The sequence below is a fragment of the Rhinolophus ferrumequinum genome, chromosome 5 (genome assembly GCF_004115265.2).
Source record: "Rhinolophus ferrumequinum isolate MPI-CBG mRhiFer1 chromosome 5, mRhiFer1_v1.p, whole genome shotgun sequence".
NCBI lineage: Eukaryota > Metazoa > Chordata > Mammalia > Chiroptera > Rhinolophidae > Rhinolophus > Rhinolophus ferrumequinum.
The window spans coordinates 57,430,447-57,451,890 of NC_046288.1; the positions used below are offsets into that span (position 1 = coordinate 57,430,447).

The 21,444-nt window shown below is 38.9% G+C and overlaps 1 protein-coding gene across 4 annotated transcripts in view; it reads left to right on the forward strand.

The window, feature by feature from the left end:
* The window catches only part of SGMS2 (sphingomyelin synthase 2), an 84,987-nt gene that overhangs the window by 17,769 nt on the left and 45,774 nt on the right, over positions 1–21,444 (forward strand). For 2 of the 4 annotated variants that reach the window (XM_033106363.1, XM_033106362.1), the window contains exon 2: positions 14,430–14,571. The gene's annotated coding sequence lies outside the window, so the exon portion shown is untranslated. Of the gene's footprint in view, positions 1–14,429; positions 14,572–17,334; positions 17,359–21,444 lie in introns of those variants that run through there. The other 2 variants (XM_033106366.1, XM_033106365.1) reach the window with 2 other exon arrangements.

Here is a 21,444-nt window from a genome sequence, read left to right on the forward strand (position 1 = left end):
GTGAGACTCAGGTTAAGTAATTTGTTCAGAGTAATTTAGCCAATTCGTAGCGAATACCAAGGGTGCCAAAAGAATGTATACATATGACTTGTATTCATCTTTTGTGATCGGTATATATTGAATATTACAATTTTCATGGTTTTTTTCCTTTCTTAAAATGTATATACTTTTTTTGGCACCCTCTGTATAAAGCTCCCTATGGGTTCCTCTATCAGTGTTTCTCAACCTTTTTTGTTGTTGTTGTTGTCTTTTTAGACAGGTTTCTCCTAACTACTCCGTCCCCCCTGTGAAATTTTAATGCCCTTTGGAGGTCCACAAACCATTGTTTTCACTCTAAAGGCGCCAATTTTCACCATTGAGAATGCACACTCTATCAGTTGTTGTCTGTGGGGCTTATTTTGGGGCGGTCATAAATAGGCTTTTATTGGGTTTAATATAATATCCTTGGATCTTCAACTGGAGTTTAAGTTCCTTGAGACTTAGACCATCTCTAGTAGGGACAACAGTAATAGCAGATGCTACTTACCATGGCACTTTAAAAAAAAAAAATCTTCCATGAAGTTGGGAGGGGTGGAATAAAAATATTGGAAATAGAGAATGAAAAATCCTTAAGTGGTCTAGTTAGTCTAATTTTATATATAGATGAAGAAACCGATTCCTAGGAAAGTCGGGATTAATCACTCTTTAATCCAATTGGTGCCGTTTCCAGGGACAGTCTGGTAAGGACCAGATTCAGGAAGATGGTGATTGGCAGGAGGAGGAGTTCAGCTTTTCTTCTGTAGCCTGAAAGATTTGGATTTGTACAAAGTTGCCATCTTAGGAAGACTAATTTGGCAGACTCTTCCCATACTTTTCTGAAACATGATGAGAGTCATAACAAGTGATTAAAAAGGAAAAATATGATTAACAGTTGCTTCTGTGTTTTAGAGGCAGCACATTTGTCTATAAAAACTTTATAGGAATCGAGAAGAAAGGTGAACTAAAGTTACAGAATACTAGTAACTTTTAAGAGCAGGAAATTAAGAGGATGATGTAACTGTTCCTTATCACTGAGATTCTTTTTCATTAAAGGTGGAGATTAGGGGCGGTCGATTGGCTCAGTTGGTTAGAGCGCGGTGTTCATAACACCAAGGTTGCCGGTTCGATCCCCACATGGGCCACTGTGAGCTGCACCCTCCACAACTGGATTGAAACAACGACTTGACTTGGAGTTGATGAGTCCTGGAAAAACACACTTAAAATAAATAAAAGTTTTAAAAAACAGTTTGAGATTATACATGCCTAAAAGACATGGGCTTATTAAGGATAATTCATGTCACATATTTTAGGTTGGGAGGAATATAGGAATGTATTTGAAATTCTGTGCAGGAAGCAGTACTATTCTGGATCTTTGTGTATCCGTCTTGTGTGTAATGTGTGTGAGACAGAGAAATTTAGCTGAAGCTAGTTCTAGTTATCTGGCAAACAGACATGGAAATTGGTGTAAGGTGTACCTGTCTTAATGATCTGTCTTGTAATTTCTAATCGGGCCCCTAAGAATTTGGGAGGTAGGCTCAGTCTATCAAACAGACTTAACAAATTTTGCAGTGACTGCTTCCTTTTATAGTTTCTTCATCCACCAGTAGTCACTAAGCCTATAGATCTTAATTTTTCTTTCAAGATTCTTAAGCCACTGGTGTAATGTAAGCCTATATATTCCCCTCTTTTAATCTTTATTTTTTGTCATTTTGTTTTCCTTCTTGACAACTCAGTTGCCTTCAGTAGGTGAGCAAGGAGCAGGAAAATTCTGAAACATCCAGAAGGATGAAATTTATAAAAGTTCTTTCTAAATGATTTAGTAGAAAAGACAAAATAAAGGTAATATGCGGTGTTAAGTCCCTAACTTTCATTTCTGTTCTTTTTGCCCCATTTGCACAAGCACTTGAGTAGCCAGCTATATTATTAACTGTTTGTTTATAAACGGAAAAGTGTTACTGATCGCTTCTAAATATTGTGTCTGGAAACGGAAGTAGTGTGGTGTCAGCTGTGCATTGCCTTGGACACAGTTGTCAGTGCGAACCAGAATAAGCTGAGGGTGTGACTGCAAGGAGAAACTGGAGGCGGAGCTCGAGGTCCAGCATCCTTATGGCCGCCTCCATTCTAAGGGTGTTGTCACAGGAAAGGCTCAAAGTCCCACTCCCTTTGGGTTAGGACTGAAGAGTGAAAGTACTGTGCAGTGGAGTGCTACTTTGCGAAGGGCATTCAGGGCGACCAACCAGGATCCAGGAGCAATTCTGAACTGTGGATGTAATTCACAGAAGCCTTAAGAAGGCTGTTTGAAATTGACATGTTTTCCTCTAAAATCACAGTATAAAACTCACAGAATATTGCACATGGCAGAAAAATATGTTTTGGGTCCTGGCCGTTATTTCTGTAGTCAAATTTCTGTCTTATTGGCAGATAAGACAGAAATTTGCATCTTCTTAGCTGATAGCAAGGCTCTTTGTCGCAGGGTTCCTTGAGGCACGCAGCTTGGGAACTCTTCACTTATGGGGCTCCTTTAAAGTGAGATCTTGCCTATGAGAAGGTTCTTAAGGCATGTCCTAAAGATGTCATTTTGGAAGCAAAGCAAGTTTTAGGTGTAGTTTCATCAGGGTACTATTTTGCAAATGGCACACTGCAGATTTGTGCTAAACCCCCTCCCTATATGTGCCTTTGCTGCACGCTGAATGAAGCCTTTAATTTCAGCAGGGAGAAGGTGGGCCCTGCCATTTTGGTATACAAAACATAGCCTTCATGTTTGTTGGAATGAATATGTAGACTATGAAGACCTGTGGGGGCAATGATACAGTTACAGATCTAAGCATGTTATACCACAAACTGGGGTGCTGCCTCGACCACAGATGTTGTTTCATCGGCATTCAGCAGTGTTTAGAATGCTCTCTACACTTAGAAGGTTTAAGAGCTTTTGAATTATAAGGCAGATTTAGACCAGTGATTGTGCTGGAGCAAATGTCTTGTTCTTAAACGACATAACTGAGCGCTGTTTTGCCATTAATATTCGAGTGCTGCTTTACAGCTTAAATGACAATCTTTGGAGTGTCTTATTTTTTAAAAAATCGTTGCAATCTCAACTATGAATGAATTTCTAATAGGTAATTCTGAGAAGGACTTTTTTGTAAACTCATAGGCTTTATGTTTTTGGAGAAGTTTTAGGTTTACAGAAAAAGTGAGCAAAAAGTATAGAGTTCCCGTACGCCTTGCTGCTTCCTCCCCCGGCTTCCTCTATTGTCAACAGCTTGCATTAGTATGGAACATTTGCTACAATTGATGAGTCAATACTGATACATTACTATTAACTAAATTCCTTAGTTTACATTAGGGTTCACTCTGTTGTACATTCTATGGGTTTTGGCAAATGTATGACACATAGCCACCATTGCAGTATCATACAGAATAGTTTCACCACCCTAAAAAATCCCCAGTGCTTCACCTATTCATCCTTCCCTTCCCCGCTGCCAACACCTGGCAACCACTGGTTTTTGTTTTTTGTTTTTTTCCACTGTCTGTAGTTTTTTCTTTTCTAGGATGCCAGATAGTTGATATCATATAGTATGTAGTCTTTTCAGATTGGCTTCTTTTACTTAGCCACTTACATTTAAAGTTCCATCGTATCTTTTCGTGGCTTGAGATAGCTCATTTCTTTTTATCACTGAATAATATTCGATTGTGTAATATATCACAGTTCGTTTCATTTATCAGTTACCTATCAAAGGACATCTTGGCTGCCTCCAAATTTTGACAATTATGAATAAACCTGCTATAAACATCTATGTGTAGGTATTTCTGTGGACCTGGTTTAAACTCCTTTGGGTAAATACCAAGGAGCATGATTGCTGGATCAGATGGTAAAATCATGTTTAGTTTGTAAGAAACTGACACACTGTCTTCCAAAGTGGCTGTATCATTTTGCATTCCCACCAGCGGCAAATGAGAGTTCCTGTTGCTCCCCATGCTCACCAGCACTTGGTGGTGTCAGTGTTTCAGATTTTGGCCCTCCTAACAGGTATACTGGTATCTCATTATTGGTTTTATTTGCATTGCCCTGTGACATACGATGTGAAGCATCTTTTCACATGCCTGTTTGCCATCTGTGTGTCTTCTTTGGTGAGGTCTGTTTAGGTCTTTTCCCCATTTCTTAATTGCGTTGTTCGGTTTCCTATTGTTGAGTTTTAAGAGTTTTTTGTATATTTTGGGTCATAGTCCTTTATCAGACGTGTATTTTGCAAATATTTTCTCCCAGTCTGTTGCTTGTCTCTTCATTCTCTTGAGATCGCCTTTTATAGGGTACAAGTTTTTAATTTTAGTGAAGTTATCAATTATTTCTTTCTTGGATCATACTTTTAGTGTTATATCTAAAAACTCACCTTCATACCCAAGGTCAATTAGTTTTCTCCTATGTTATCTTCTAGGGCTTTAATAGTTTTGTAGTTTACATTTAGAGCTATGATCCATTTTGAGTTAATTTTTGTGAAGTGTGTAAGTCTGTCTAGATTCATGTTTATTGCATGCGGATAGCCAGTTTTTCTAGTTCCACTTATTGAAAAAACTATCTTTGCTCCAAAGTATATTTGTGGCTCCTTTGTCAAAGATCAGTTGACTTTATTTATGTGGGTCTATTTCTGGGCCCTCTTCTGTCCCATTGACTTGTCAATTCTTTCACCAATATTGGACTGTCCTGATTACTGTAGCTGTATATTATAGTAAGTCTTGAAGCCAGGTAGTGTCAGTCTTCTGACTTTGTTTTTCTTCAAAATTGAGTTGACTCTTCGAGTTATTTTGCCTCTCCATATAAACTTTGGAATCGTTTGTCAATATCTACCAAATTACCTGGTGGGATTTTGATCGGGATTGCATTGACTCTATGGTTCAAGTTAGGAATAACTGACATCTTGACCAATATTGAGTCTTCCTATCTGTGAGCACGGAATGTCTCTCCATTTATTTAGTTTAGGTTTTTTCTTTTTTTTGATATCTTTCATCAGTCTTGTAGTTTTCTTCATGCAGACTATATATATGACTATATACATATATAGTTTTTAGATATACATACATAGTTATGTATATAGTTAGATTTATACATAAGCATTTCATTTGGGGGGCTGCTAATGTAAGTGATACTGTGTTTTAAATTTCAAATTCCACTTGTTCATTGCTGGTTTATGGAAAAGTGATTGACCTTTGTATATTAACCTTGTATCCTGCAACCTTGCTATAATTTCTTATTAGTTCTGAGAGGACTTTTTTGGGTCAGTTCTTTCAGAATTTCTACATAGATGATTATGTTGTCTATGAACAAAGACAGTTTTATTTTTTCCTTTCCAATCTGTATACCTTTTATTTCCTTTTCTTACAGCATTAGCGAGGATTTTCAGTTTCATGTTAAAAGACAGTGGAGAGAGGGCACATCCTTGCCTTGTTCCTGATCTTAGTGGCAAAGCTTTGAGCTTCTTAACATTATGTATGGTAATAGCTGTACATTTTTTGTAGATATTTTTTATCAAGTTGAGGCAGTTACCCCCTTTCTAGTTGATTGAGTTTTTTTTTAATCATGAATGGGTGCTGAATTCACTGCTACAAATTTCCGTCAAGCACTGCTTTTATTATATTCATAAATTTTGATAAGTTGTGTTTTCATTTTTATTTAGTTCAAAATATTTTTAAATTTCTCTTGAGATTATTGACCCATGTGTTAAGTAGAAGTGTGTTGTTTAATCTACGAAGTATTTTGGCATTTTCCATCTTATCTCTCTATTACATATTTCTGGTTTAATTTTATTGTGGTCTGAGAGGGCATTCTATAGTTTCCATTCTTTTAAATTCATTAAGGTGTGTTTTCTGGCCCGGAATGTGGTCTACCTTGGTGATTTTTCTTGTAAGCTTGAGAAGAATGTGTATTCTGCTGTTATTGGAGGAAGTAGACTGTAGGTGTCAATTAGATTCAGTTGATTGATTGTGTTGTTGAGTTCAACTAAGTCTTTACGGATTTTCCGCCTGCTTGATCTGTTAAAGTGACTTTTTAAAGATCACAATTATTGTAATATCAGAATGCAGATTAAAAGCAGATTTCCTGATTGTAATAAAATACTTTTTGCCCATGTTCTTTGCCCCCAGAAAGCTCCTTTACGTCTTGTTTTCATCACATTTCCCACGGCTTTGATTAGAGTGACCCACCAAGTAATGCATTATTACAGTTTAACTAAAGTACCATGAAAAGTGAAAAATGAATGTGTGTTATCCTCACTAGAGAGAGTACACAAGCTTGCATTTCCTTTACACATTTTTGTTTGTTCAGAAATGTGATGGAAAACGGATTATTTACTATCTGTAAACCTTTCTGCAAGGGTAAGAATTATTCTTTACTTTTCCCGAGAGTGTGCTTTAGGCACTTTAGGGAGGTGGGGGGAGCCCTCGGGGTTCTTTCTCCATGTGCTGAACCTCATCCTTCTCTTAAAGATGCCGTATTTTGAGATCAGAATGGCCCTTTAGGATTGTACCCTGAAAGCAAGCGACGAGGGGCATGGCTATTAACAATGGCATTCATAATGTTTACTCCTTAAACTTTTCTTTCCTGTATCCTGAGGTATAGCCTCTGAGCACGCATGACTTAGAAGCTCAAGGTAAAAGCAGGCAGCTGACTTATTTATATGGTCAAGATGCCCTTCCATTTTGTGACAGCCCATTAGGGCTTGAATGATGCCTCTGGCACTACCAGCTGGGCCTCTAGTTCATGTCTCGCTGCTCACCTCTGGCCCCGAGCCCCCAGATGTGTTCCTCATCCTAGGATCTGGGTGCTTTGCTTCATTTTCCTTTGTTTCACTCGAGGTTCAAATGCACAAACCTCTATTAGCGTGTGCCTCATTTTACTTCCTTCTTTCTTCTCCTTTTCCAGTTCTTCTTAGGACTTCCATTATTCCTTTACTTGGACACCACATAGCTCTTTGGAGAGTTTACTTTCTTGACTCTCATTCTGGTCTCTGAATATCATCCTTCCTCTAAGATTTAGAAGAAGACCTTGAAAGACGATGCTTTGTGAAACAGGATTATGTGAACATGCCAATACGTAATACACTTTGAGATTGCTCAGAAAGAATGTTGTATGAGGATGTCTGAGATGGGTAATGACGCAAAAGGTAAACCAGGTAAACTATAAAAGAGTTAAAGTAAGTACAAATTACTCATTTTCAAAAACAAGTTTCTCACAGGAGAAGCAAACTGCTGATTAACTAGCGAGGAGGCTACAGGAAGCAATCTCAGAAATCTTAAGACAAGGACAACAAAAGAGTAAGAGAGAGAAAAATAAAAAATTGGGGTAACGGATTACAGAACCAAGAGACTTGAATGGCTGGGAATCTGAAGGAGACAAAGCAAGAGCTGGAGAGTTCGCACAAGTTTAGCTCTGGACAAATTACTCAGGTATAGCTAGTCTGCTCATTCTTGTAACCTGCTGAGGTGTATATACCACAGGATCCTTGCAGTTTTGATTATAATACTTATGTATATCCTGAGGAGTTACTCTGCCTCCCAACAAATGTCCTCTCTCCCTGACCAGAGGTGAACTCTCTCTGAAAGCCCTCTTTCTAACACCCCCCTCCCAAATTCGTTTCTATCTTAATTCATATTTATCCATGTCTAGTTTCATTTTTACTTCTCGTCTGATTTTTATTTTCAAAGAGAATATTTCATTTGACCAAGAAAAATAATCATAGCAAATATGTACATTTTATTTTAATTTTATGAACTATATAATTATGCTATATTTACCCAGAGAGGCTAACCTTTTTGCTACCTGGTGGTCCATCACCACAAATGGCATCTTGCTAAAAAGAAAAAGAAAACTTTTAAGTCTCCAGGACAGAATACTTTTATTTGCATGCCCCACACACAGTGACCAAAATGAAAAATGAGGTTTACTATTTTTATCCTTAGTACATAATGATGTTAAACAGACTATATGCTTATCGTGATAAACTGTTTTTAGAAACTGTTAATAAGGTACCTGATATTTGGAAATTTGTGTTGGGAGCTTTAGACTCACTTTCTCTTTAACTTTTTATAGAGTTAAACTCATGTTTATTTTAGAAAATTTTAAACCTGGATAAGCAAAAGGAAAATTTAAGTCGTTTATATATCTATCACCTGTTAACATTTTGCATTACCTTTCCAACATGTTTATGCTTTCACATACAACTTATAAAAAACCAGGATACACATATTGTTTTGTACACATTACTATATCATAAAGCTGTTGTCACCTTCTGCTAAACATGGTAAAGAAGTATTTCAGTATTCCACTGTATCCACCCACCATAATTTATTTAGTAGTCCCCTATTGTTGGATACTCAGTCATTTCCAGTTTTTCACTATTATTAACGGTGTCTGAGGCTCAGAGCTACATCTTTGTTCACATTCTTAGAGTGGTTGTAAAATATTAGAAATGTAGTTTACAATAGTCCTGGAGAGCAACTTGATGATTTTGGTTTAGGGGTTTGTTTGTTTGTTTTAGCCAAGTTAATATGTGAAATGTGGTATTTCACTTTTGATTTGAGTCTCTTTGCTCACCAATAAGATTAAACACTTTCTCACTCTCAGTGTTAAAGTATAAAGGGATTATTTCCTTTTGTTGCAGGTCTGAAAGCATTTAGTAAAATTAAATGATTAAGTTTCACTGTTATGATACTATGTGACCTTCTTGTCATTTCTTATGACTTTTACTCTAAGGAGTTTTAGGAATTCAGATGTAACAATAACAACTTTGTGTCATGAAGGGAAGAACTAGATTGACAATTGTAAGAACTAACAGAAAAACTGTAGAAAGCAGAGGTTGCTAGACATAGGGCTTTTTAATCTGTTGTTCAACCTTCTCTGGGCTTAAAAGAAAAAAAAAAGAAAAGAATTCTATTTCCGGGATGTTTTCAATGTGCCTATATTAGGCAGAGAAAAGTACAGAGTGACCTTTTAAGATATTTTAAATTTAAGAGTCTATTATTAGAAAACACTGTGTGAGTTCTCATGGTACATTTTTTTTTTTAAATTTTAAAGCAGCCTTCTAAATTAGCGGATCATTCCTCCCCTCTCCTTTTCTCTCTCCTCCTCTCAGTCACATCTGCCATATGCTCGTATATCCAAGGACTCTGCTTCTAAAAATCTTCAAGGCGTCGAATTTGTGGATTTTATAATGTTACAGTGCTTCCCTTTTTGTCCTCCTTTGTTAAGATTACTTCAGCGACTTTATCTTACTTGCAAGGAGCTTACTTGGGACTTTTTAGGAACACGGCTGGCTATCTCGTAAAGAGGAAGTTAGTGAACAAATAACAACTTTTGACTTGTGCCAGGAAGAGGACAGAAAAACTGACAGCTGTGGTCCCTTCCCTCCTGGAGTTGAGTGTCTGACAGAAAAGAGACAAGTTAATCTTTACCAACAGTTGATTAAATAATTATAAGTAGCGAACTGTGATGATGGAGAAAAAATACGGTGCAATGTGGAGCAGGTGAAGGGGGCTCTAGTCCAGTCTGGAAGAGTAAAGAGAGGCTACTCTAAGGAAATGATGTTGTCCAAGCTGTACAGGGGTTAATTATACTCGTACATGTGCCACCCCTCACTCTTCTTCCTTGCGGAATGCTACATTTAGTGCCTGTGAACTGCCTGTGAATAAATCCATTTCTGCTTTCTTGTGGTGGTTTTAGTAATTAATACCCCACAAGTATTTAAAATGAAAATACATTGCTACCGCTGATTAACAACTTTAAGATTAACACTATTTCATCTGAAGAAAACTTCTTTAAATATTAGCCTTCAAGACAGCATACTTTGCCTGAAGGTATGAAAAAAGTGGGCAAATCACATCAGCTTCTTCACAGACTTGTGGAATAGTCATGAGTTCAGCTGCATCGTGTCTTCCATGTGCATTAGGGGAATATCTGAAGGAACAAAAGTCCCTTTTTAGCTAAGATTTGCTCTCTAATAGCTAGTCTTTAAAAATAAAAATTCATCTATTTTCCTACTTACAATAAAATGCGCCTTAACCACATTAGCTTTCCTAATTTGGAAAAGTTCCCCGTTTAACTGTTAGGTAGAGCCTAAGATGATGATGGCAGATAGGAATATGCTTCTGAATGGTTTAATCCCCTGAAATGATGATGGCTGTTCTGGGGCCAGCAATGACTCTCAAGTCCGTTAGACTTAAAAACATATTTCTGGGGAAAGTCACTTCTCAATGCATCAGTGTTTTTGTGTGGCTGCATTTTGGCCATCTCCTGATGTTAGAGAATTTGTTCCATAACTTTGGAACTGTTTCTCCTCAGCTCTTCTTCTCAGAAGCAGAGCTGTGGGAATGAAGTAAAGGAGGGATTTCTGGAGCCGTGGTGTCCCTGAAATGAGCCAGGCCATCAGAGTTGCTTGCTTGTATCCCAGGGCTTTGCCTTCCTCCTCTAGACCACTATGCTTTGGAATTTACTGAGGGACACAGTGAAAAACTACCGTATGATGTCACACGTGGTCTACCTGGCCTACCTGGTTGCTCATTGCCTCTTGTGTACAGACCTGAAATGACCATATTAGAGCTAAGTGTCAAGAAAAGCCTTCTCCCCCTGGGGTACAAAACATGGTTCCCCACTCCCCTTCCTCCCAACACACACAGTTATGGAGATACACACACTGTCTGAGTTTGGAAAATTGTTTCTTCTCTCTCTTGCTCTAGCTACAAAGTTGTTGAAAGCCAAATAGTCATTTTGTAAGACTTAACTAATACACTCTATTACGCCTGGTCTCTTTGTCTCTAGTTCAGTCACTTAACACACATGAATCATGCATACTATATACCAGGTGCTGTTTCTGAGCTTTTTATAAATATTACCTCCTTCAGTCCTCTTAAGGACCCTCAGAAATTAGTACTGTTGTTATCCCTATTTATAGATGAGAAGACTGAGGCACAGTTTTAAGTATTGTGCCTGGAGTCACACAGTGCTAAGTGTGAAACTAGGTTTCAGAATCCTTGCTCACAACCCCCGAGCTTTGCTGCCTCGGCAGTGATTCCCTACGCGGAGCAGATGGAACAGCATTTGACCACAGAAATAACCTCCCTCTTCCACTACATCGTGTGATCAAGAACCCCTATTTACCTGGCTCTGATTCTGCATTGCTCTTCTCACAGTTGTATTTTATAAGTTATATCATTTATTTCTTCCTGAAGTTATGCATGGTGCATATATACTTCAAATTAAAATAAATCATAAACTTCTCTAACACTTTTAAAAATAGGTTCTTTCTTAACATGATACATCATTAGGATGTACACACAGAGTTTTTGGACTGGTAAGCATGAATTTGCATTCTACCATGCACCCCTTTTTGCATTCTTCTTTTTCACAATGGCACACATTTTAAATTTGATTAGATGGAAAGCACTGTGTTTAGCTGTGTAATTGAATAAAATCTGTAAACTGACGACATCATTAGTATTATTAATACCATGTTATAAGCAATTATAATAGTCGACAGACTTAAGCTATGGCCCAGGAGCAACTAACAGCTCTTCTTTGATTTCATTTGCGCTTGCTACCTATAAAAGATTGCCGTTTTATGAGCTACTTTAACTTGCAGCTTCTCCCAGTTTGACATTCTTGGCTTATTTCTCTATATGGCTGTGTGTAGGTACATGAAAAGCATTGAACGTTTGGGATGTGTCTCCTTGAGAAATCTCTTTGTGAGCCCAGTTCTTACTTGATTTGATTTATCAGGTATTCATTTAAGCCAAGGTAACTTGACTTTACAGATAGGTCATGAAATTAATCCTTATGATAGAGTAGCTCAAGTTGACAGGTACAACGATAAACCCATGAGGTCGTTGGTGGGTGGTAACATTACGGCACTGTCGCTGAAGACAGGGACAGGGACCGTTTGGGGACACCTGGAGGCTGCATTTGTAAGCACTATCAAGAGCTATGTGGCCCCATTGGTTCGTGTACTACCTGATTGAATATGAATATACATTAACTTTTTCTAATGGTACCTCAGTGCTCTAGACATGACTTAAATATGGGACACCTCTGAAGGGTTTAAAGTAGGAGAGTAAAAGTTTAGAAAGACCAATGTGGAAATGTGGGGGGGGGGCAGGAAGAGGTTACAGTAATCCCGGGGAAGCATGATGGTGGCGGGAAGCAGGGTCAGGTTAGTGGGTGAAGTAGCGAGAGAGGTTGTAGCCGGAGTGAGGTCCCAAGCGCAATGAGAAAAGCATCCTCGGAGGGATGGTCTTTCCTAAGGGTACACATGCCCCACTGAGGGTGTTGTACAGTATGTGAAATAGAAAACTAAGCTGCTTACCTCTTATCAGGGGCCTTCCTGGGACATAGCATTTTTGACCTGTGCACGTTTATTTCATCTCTACACTGCTTTTCAGATGCACTTTTGGTCTTTGGTTTTTATAACATCTTTATTGAAAAATAATCTCATACCATAAAATTCACCATTTTAAAGAGTACAGTTCAGTGTTTTTTAGTGTAATCACAGAGTTGTGCCCCAGCACCCCTATCTAATTGTGGAATATTTGCATCACCCCAAAAAAGAAACTCTATACCCATTAGCTTTCACTCCCGATTCCCCTCTACCTCTGACCCCTGGCAACCACTAGTTTGCTTTCTGTCTCTAAGGATTTACCTGTTATGCACATTTCACATAAATGGAATCATACAATATGTGGTCTTTTGTGTTTGGCTTCTTTCATTTAGCAAAATGTCATCAGTGTTCATCCGTGTTGTAGCATGTGTCCCTACTTCATTCCTTTTTATTCCCACATATTTTATTTATAGATACCCCACATTTTGTTCATCCATTCATCGGTTGACGCACATGTGGATTGTTTCCACTTTTTGGCTATTATGAATAATGCTGTAATGAATATTTGCATACAAGTTTTTGTGTGGACTAAAACTTTTTGTGTTTTTGTTTTCATTTTTCTTGGGTATATACCTAGGAATGGCCCATTCGTTCTTGAGTCTTCTCCAAAATTTAAGTGTTTGGGGTAAAAGTGGGATCTCAATTGAAAACCAGTTTCTGGTTTCAGATGGGTGTATATCCTGTAATTAATAAACACAGACGTCAATAAATTTTATAGGTCAACTACCATTTGGTGTGTGTGTGTGTGTGTGCGTGTGTGTACATACATGTATCAAACTACAGTTTGGTAGTTGATCCCAGGCTGTACTCTTAGGATATTCATACTGTGGTTCTATGAACAGTGGCATGTTTACTTCCACCCACAAGCTGAATTTCAGTTACTTAAAATCCATTAAAAGAGAAGAGGAAGGAATGAATCGGCAGAGCACAGAGGATTTTTAGGGCAATGAAACTACTCTGTATGATACTATAATGACAGGTACATGTCATGCCTTATAAAGTTGTCCAACCTCATAGAATGTACACACCAAGAATGAGCCCTAATGTGAACTTTATGATACTGGGTGTTTATCAGGTGTCAATATAGGTTCCCCGATTGTAACAAATGTACCACACTGAGGACTGTTGCTAATGGAGGAAGCTCGACATGTGTGGGGGCAGAGAAATATGGGAAATAGCTGTCCTTTCGGCTCAATTTTGCTGTAAATCTAAAATGGCTCTAAAAAATTAAATCTGTTTTTAAAATCCATGAAACGGTCACAGCAACCATCTGTATTTCAAGGGGAATCCTTCGCCGTTTTGTCTGGAGGTGACAGATTGGATTCTGCACGCGAGGCAGCGTTTCCGTAGCGCAGAGTGTGCTCTGTGTGCAGGCCTCCCTCTGCCTGGTCTGCACGCCCTGTGGCCTGGTCGCTGCCCTCCTCTGCACGTCTTCACTCCTCCATCACAGTGTCCCAGCAGTGCGTGCCTTTCCGTTCTTTAAACCTATCTGGTTCATCGTTGCCTCAGGGCCTTTGACCCAGCTGCTTCCTTAGCTTGGAGGGCTGTTCTTCCTTGGCTGTCCCCCCCACCTCCCCATTACTATTAAGTCTTAACTTCAGTAGCATTCCCCCCCTTGACCACTTGCTCTAAACCAGCCACATCAGCCTCTCTCTGATTTTGCCTGACATCTCTGAGTGACACCTATCACCATCGTCTTGTTTATCTCCTATTTTGTTCTCATGTCAGAATCTGAGCATCATGAGAGGACGGCATCTGCCTGCCTGCACTGCTCCCCCTCGGAACGGGGTCTGTCAGGTGTTAAGTCAACGTCTGTGCAATGAATGGCCAAGTGGCTTTTCTCCTGAGATGCTGTTAGAGCCCATGTTTTCCTGGGGACTGTATCAGAATGCTCTTCATTTCACCTCCACCCCCAGGAAACCAACAAAACATAACAAAGCACCCTTCTTCTTTAACCTCTCACATTTTTTCTTTTTTCTTTTTTTTTCCTTTTAGAGCTATCGTCCTCCGCCTCACTCTTCCCACAAAGGATCTGCTCCGAGACTGGGGGTGTCGACTGCTGCAAGGACCGAGGTGGGACTCGCTGTGCACCCTCTGCAAACGTAGGCTGGGTGCTTCCTGGCGCTGTACTGTAAATGTAAGTGTATCAGTGAGTGGAAGGCTGGCTGCCTCCCAGTAGTCCGGCAACTTCTCTGCTTGCTTCTCTTTCCCAGTTCAGATATTTCTTTCAAAAATGCCTTACCTGTGAGACTTTCTGTTTTAGTCTCAGGAGAGTGTTAGATTTCAAGATGTTTCACGTGAGTGGATGTTTCCTCCCTTATGGATATTGTCTTAAATGTCAGCAAGAGAAATAGAGGTAACACCAGAATTTCCTAACCTCTTTCCATTACTGCCTGGGCCGTGTGTTAAGAAGAGTTTGTGGCACTAAAAGTCTTCAAAGAAACGTCAGTCAGCCGTGCCCCATTCAGCAACGTTACTGTATTTATTGCTAGCAAAGTTATTCTGTTTTATAGTTATGTAAACCAAGGTAAAAGCGGCGTGGTAATTATACCCACTCTGTGCCCACTGAGGAAGGAAGAAGGAGCTTTTTTCTTTGTGATTGACATTTGTGCAAGTCAATTCACTGTCGATAGTGATTTGAATTTCATTTCAATGATACTTTTATTCTTGAGACTAAAAATAGTGGTTGCATTTTTAATGCAAAATATTTTCTTTACACGTCAGGGCACAGTAAGCCTGGGGCTTATTTGACTCTCATGATAGCCATTTTTCATCGTTGCTAATTAGTGTGGTATTTGCCTAAAAAGACTTCAGCCCTAAGATGGACCCCAGGGCCATGTAATCCCAAATTAATTAAAAATACATTTTTTGAATGTTCGGCACAGCATTCTATAGGCTTATTTGTTTGTCTCCTGTAAAATTCAAAGTAATTCTAGGACTATTGCTAGGATTTGAATGTCTGTATTGGGCCGATACTAGGAATGACAAGTCTTTCTAAATATTCGACCCCAGCGATACCTCTCCCTTTGTCTGGTAGTATCTGTCCCATTGAAGGTGGGTTACAAAATGAATTCATTTATTCAACAAATACTGAACCATTTCTGTGTGCCAGGCATCTTTTTTAAGGGTTGCGAACAAGGCAGTGAACAAAACAAAACCCCTGTTTTCATGGAGCTTTTAAAAAAATTCCCAGTTGTCTTCCGCAAACAAATGGGAGCAGGGAGGTACAGAGAACTTGACTCACTCTCAGGTGTCCTGGGGAAACCCCCTTCAAAATGGCAGACCTACACAAACGAAAAAAAGATTGTTGGAACCTGACTTGGAAAATAAGATAAAAGCAATCTTATGCTCTAGTTTAATCACTGCAGAAATATAGAACCTTAATAAAACAACAAACAAAAATGTTGCCAGGTTGATGTAACTTGGGTTTAGAAAAGAAAGAGGGATTACTTTTTAAGTATACCACTTTTATACATTTTTTTCAGATTCACGGATTCTGTCCCAATTTTGTCTCTACCATCCCCGGCCAGCCTGTGCTGTCAGTATCTAATGCATCCTTCCAGTTTCTATGCACAGACAAACAAGTATGAATATGAATTCATGTTTGCCCCCTTCATAAAGTAAAAGATAGCAAATCGTACTTCTGTGCAATGTATGTTTTTCTGCTAATATATGTAGGAGGGTTTAACACAATAGTACTAGGAGAGCTTCCTCGTTCTTTTTTTTCCTCAACAGTTACAGAGTAGTCCATTGTATGGATGTACCACAATTTAAATAGTGACCTATTGATAGACATTTGGGTTGTGGCCAATCCTTTGCTCCTAAACAATGCTGCAGTAAATAACTTTGTACATAGGTTATTCTGCATGGATGTAATTGTATCTGTATAAATTTGCAAAGTAGAATCGCAGGTCATAAGGTGTGTGTATAATTTTGATAGATATTGTCAAATTGCCTCCCTGAGGAGGTTTTCTTATTCTCTCCACTGCTAGGAATTTGTGAGAATAACTGTTGTTAGGGTCTGGATTTTTTTTCTAATCTGGGAGGTTAAATGGTATCTCAGAGTAATTTCAATATAGGCATACTATTCAGAATTTTCAGTGGAGAACGAAACAGGACTAAAATTCAGCTTTTTTATTTATAAGTTTTTATTATACAAGACAACCACTAAAGGCCATCTTAGATCTTCTATAATTTAAAACAATATTTGTCCATATTAAAAATGCTACATTTTAAGTACTGAAAACACGGGATAAAAATGCTTCTCAAACTCATGGTATACCTAGGTGATCTACTAAGAGTAAGACGTTTCTCCTATAGTTTGGTCCTGTACTATAACTGATTGAAATACGACAATGTGCAAAAGTGAGTTATCCCAGCAGGGCTGAGACTATTCTCCTTAGAAAGTCCTTCTTGCAAGTCTGGCCCTCAGCTGGCATCTAGGAACTTCGATTTTGGGAGAGTGCCCACCATAAATGGCTAACTGTGCCTGAACTGTTTGTGCAAACAATATTGTTTATACTGAATACCTGCTGGTGTTTGGGAGGAATTTGGGTACATGCCTGGCAGCAGGTTCCTATGTGACCAGCCCCAGTAAAAAACCTCGGGCACTGAGTCACTAATGAGCCTCCCTGGCAGACAACATTTCACAGGTGTCACAACTCATTGCTGGGGAATTGAGCCTGGCCTGTGTGACTCCACTGGGAAGCTCGCTCCTGGGTCCCTCCAGTCTTTGTTTCATGAGCCTTTTTTCCTTTGCTGATTTTGCTTTGTAGCCTTTTGCTGTAACAAATCATAGCCATGAATACACTGTATGATAGGTCCTGAGAGTCTTCCTAGTGAATCATTGAACTGGAAGTGGTCTTGGGGACCCAGACATAATCAGCTTTGCAAAGATTTTAATGCTCACTCTGCAGTATTAGTGGTAAGTGACACAGATATTTTTAGCATGCAGTTAATTGATGTTTGGCATTATATCTTGACTTGTAGTCTGTGTTCTGTTGTACAATGTGTAATTCTTCATATTTCTAAACAGTGATTTAGCATTTATTACAAATGGAGGCAACAAGAAGACTGCTGGGTATCGAATGGTTTTATGTTTAGTGGTGAATCCACAACTGGTTCTTTGGTCCTCCCAGTGCCTATATTTAGGCTTAAAAGCTTCTTGCTTTAATTTTTTATAATTCAATTATTAGATAAATGGATTTACTCATTCCTTTGGATTCATAACCGCAAGATTTCGGTTAGGCAACCTGATTTCTAAGTATGCCCTGATTCTGAAACTTATCTGCAAACAAACAGTCCTAGAAATTTCACTCAGGACAGCAAATGTTTGTCCAAATAGGACATAAGGCCCAAAGATTTTGAAAGACAGCTTTTTTTTGTATAATTGTATGTTAGGATCTCATTTAAATTTTTCAGATATTCAAATAGAAAACTGAAAAGTCTTAAACCTAGAGATGTATTTGTGTAAGCTGCTTTTCCTAGAGAAATTAGATGGCATCTAAAGAGAAGTGTCTGTATGTTTAAAATGTCAAATGTTGTCCAGCGTTCTTAATGCTCGTAGTCGACTGGTATGTTTTCGATGATAATAACTAAGACTGAATGACACTGTGGCTGCCACTGTTCCTTACATATACTACCTCATTTAAGAGCAACCTTACAAGGTAGCTGCTATTGACTCGACTTTGAGGCACAGAAGATTTAAGCAACTTGCCCAAAAGTTAAGTGATTTTGCTGGAACACGGGAGAACTAGAACTTGAATTCAGCTCACTCACCTCTCTTCATAGGCTGAGTTCTGCTTTCCCAGATCAGATGATAACATCTCACTGGTGCTACAGAAAGTTGATTAAATGAAGAACCTTATATATTTACCGTTGAGTATAGGGATGATCGGGTCATTTTTCTGCTGAGTGTAAGAAATCCTTATCTCTTTGGTTTCTAAGTGTCAGCAGTTGTTAAGTGGGATCCTTACAAAACACAAACCGAGCATGTCCCTCCTTGGTGCCATTATCCTGGGGGCAAAATCCAAATACCCTAACAAGGGTCTTCAGGAGCCAACCTTTCCCCATGTCAGCCAAACTGCCCTTCCTTCTGTTCTCGTGCATGCCAACCACATTCTCCTTTGCTCCTTAAGGCGTCTGCACATACTATTCCTTCTGTCTTAAAGAACCCCACTCCCAACTTGCCTTTTTCCTCTTCTTCCTTTATGTCTGAGTTGAGAGGCTCTTTCTTCTAGGAAGCCTTCCGTGACCTTCCTCAACTGGGGAATTTTAAAGTCTTGAACTTTTAATTACCCAGACATTTATTTCCCCGAGTTAGTTTCCCCAACTACAAGCTCTGTGAGGTGGTTCACCTGGCCATAACACATTCAGGTATCTAAATGGAGGTTAAATAAGGTTTTTGGTTGTTTGTTTTTTTGTTTTTTGTTTTTTGTGGCGGCTTTCCCCCCATTTATTTTTATACTATGACCATTTCTCTAGTAATTTTTAAATGTATTTCTATTTCTTTTTTACTTTTAATATTTTTTATTAGTTTCAGGTGTACAAAACAGTGCAATCGTTATCAATAAGATTTTGAAAGATGAAACAGAATTAGTGGTAATTTAGCTCTCAAAGTACACAAATGCAAGAAAGTGCCCTCGCTCTCACAGATGAGGTTCTACTCCCATATAATTATCAAAAAGCTTTAGTTATAGCATGGGAACAAATATTCTTCCTTTGTTACTGAAGCTTGCATTAAGCAGGTAGGCAGCAACAAAATCATGAGCTTAAATACTAAGCTTTCAGCGTTTCAGCTGGCAGTTTGATTTCCCAAGACTAAACTCTATTTTAAAAGAACGAAGCTATGTACCCTCAGTTACAGACCTGAACCCAAACATTTCATAGGGTTGCAGCCGATCCACTTGTCAAATATGAACCCCAAAGTGGGAGGCCCTTCTTTAGTCATGATTAGGACTTGAGAATATCTTGGAGAGCAATTCACCCCTCTGTTGCTTGCCAGTAGTAATTGTAACCTGCAGTAAGCCAGTTCCAGATAACAAGAGTACCTGTTTCTTAAAGATATCACAAACTTTGGTGGATTTCAAGAATTTTTTAGACATGGAAAGGTTTTTTCCCCCCTATAATATGTCTTCAAAAAAGAAAATCTATCGGAGAAGGTAAAGTTTTAACATATGTTTGAGATGAAAATCTTTGCTAAGTAAACTTATATACATCCTCCTTTTATAGCTGTCAAGGTCAAAGTAAAAGTTACATGATTTGCTATACTTTTAATAGTACTTAATAGGTGTCAGATATACTGCAAACCCTGTGTTAGGATGAATAGTATTTGGTGAGGGGAAGAAAAAAGGAAATTACCTAAATTACATTGTATCCTTCAGTACATTAAATACATTTATGATTCAGGACTTGCCCACAAAGATGAGGTGACACTTAGGCATACCTTTACATCTTACTTTCTGCGCCTTTAGCAGGCATGGCTGAAGAGGAGAACAAAGAGAAAAACCCCAGTATCTAGTATGTGTGTATTTGTTTGTATTTGTTTAAACCACTTTTCCTCCTTTGAATACTTAATGCGTAGAAATTACTAAGAAAAATAATGGAGCCCCCAAATATTAGGGGAATAACAGTAACTGGTGGAGAATTTATATGGAATGCAAGCCATTTTTTAAAATTATTCTAGAGTGTTTTGTTCTAGATTTTTAGCTTCTAGAGTGACATAGGCAATTGTGCTAACTTAAGTTTGAAGAGAAAAATCAGTGAGCTGACCTTAGGCTGACTGTGATATCTGTTTATATTTATTACGGTTTTGGAGGGTGAATCCCTTCAGTACTGATGCTACTTATATGTGGTCGGCATTTCTTACCTGTTACCCTCCCCTCCAAAACAGAGAGAGAGACAGACAAACAGATAGACAGACATAGGTATGTGTATAACAGTTTTTGTGGCCTGAATGGGGCCTACCCCATGAGTCAACCCTCTGAAAAAATTCTTCCTTGACTATGAGGTCATATGCAGTGACTCAGTGCTGTTTAGGAATGCGTTATATTCACTGAATTCAGAAGAGAACTAATTCTTAACAGGGATGGCAAGTTACTTCTACGACACCGTATAATTCCAATTCCCTTTTGTGTGTAAGAATCCTGTAATTACCTTTTAAAGCTTTTCTCCAAAACTCAATAAGAAAAATAGTGTAGCATATAGTTCGGCTATAAGGGATCTGTCTACTCCATGTACAGCATGGTGCCCTTTGAATTTCCCTGTGTTGAAAAGCATTGAAGGCACCTCTGCTATCAGTGAAAGAACTGTGTCAAGGTTAAGCAGGAAATGGACAGTCTAGTTCCGGGAGGAGGTCATGCTGAATAAATACCGGCCCCATGTCTGACTGTACCTGTGTCTAAGTCGCCTTCCTTTTGCCAAACACTAACAGGTTTCTAGGCAACAGGAGTGATTCAGACACTAAACACCTCACCACAGTGAAATGTCCATCTGCAGTATTTCCAGGAAATGTTCCTCTTATAAGTCACTGGGGAGCAGGATAAACATTCACACTGGCACTAAGGCATCAGATGACCCAGAGTTGGTAACTGTGTGTTAGAAGGTGGGGCCGGGGAATGTTTGGGAGGAAGTCACCTCACAGGGCAAACACAGACTGTTACCTGCGTGGTACCTGTGGGGAGGAAGGGTGGAGGGCTCAGGGGTGGAATCTCTCCCCAGAAAGACTCATGGGGAAGGGAAATTCATTGCTTTTAGGGGGGAAAAAATAGTATATCCCTAATTATAAAAATAGATCAAGATCTTGGAAAATCACAGCACATAGCATAGTGGCTGAGAGCATGGACTCTGGACCTGGGTTGCCTGGGTTCAAATCCCACCTCTGCCCACTTGCTAGATTTCTAGATTTCACTTCCTCATACCACAAAGGGGGGTGATAATGGTACCTACACCATAAAGTGGTTGTGCATATTAACATGTTAGTATTCAGGGAGTACTAGTCTCTGTTATCATA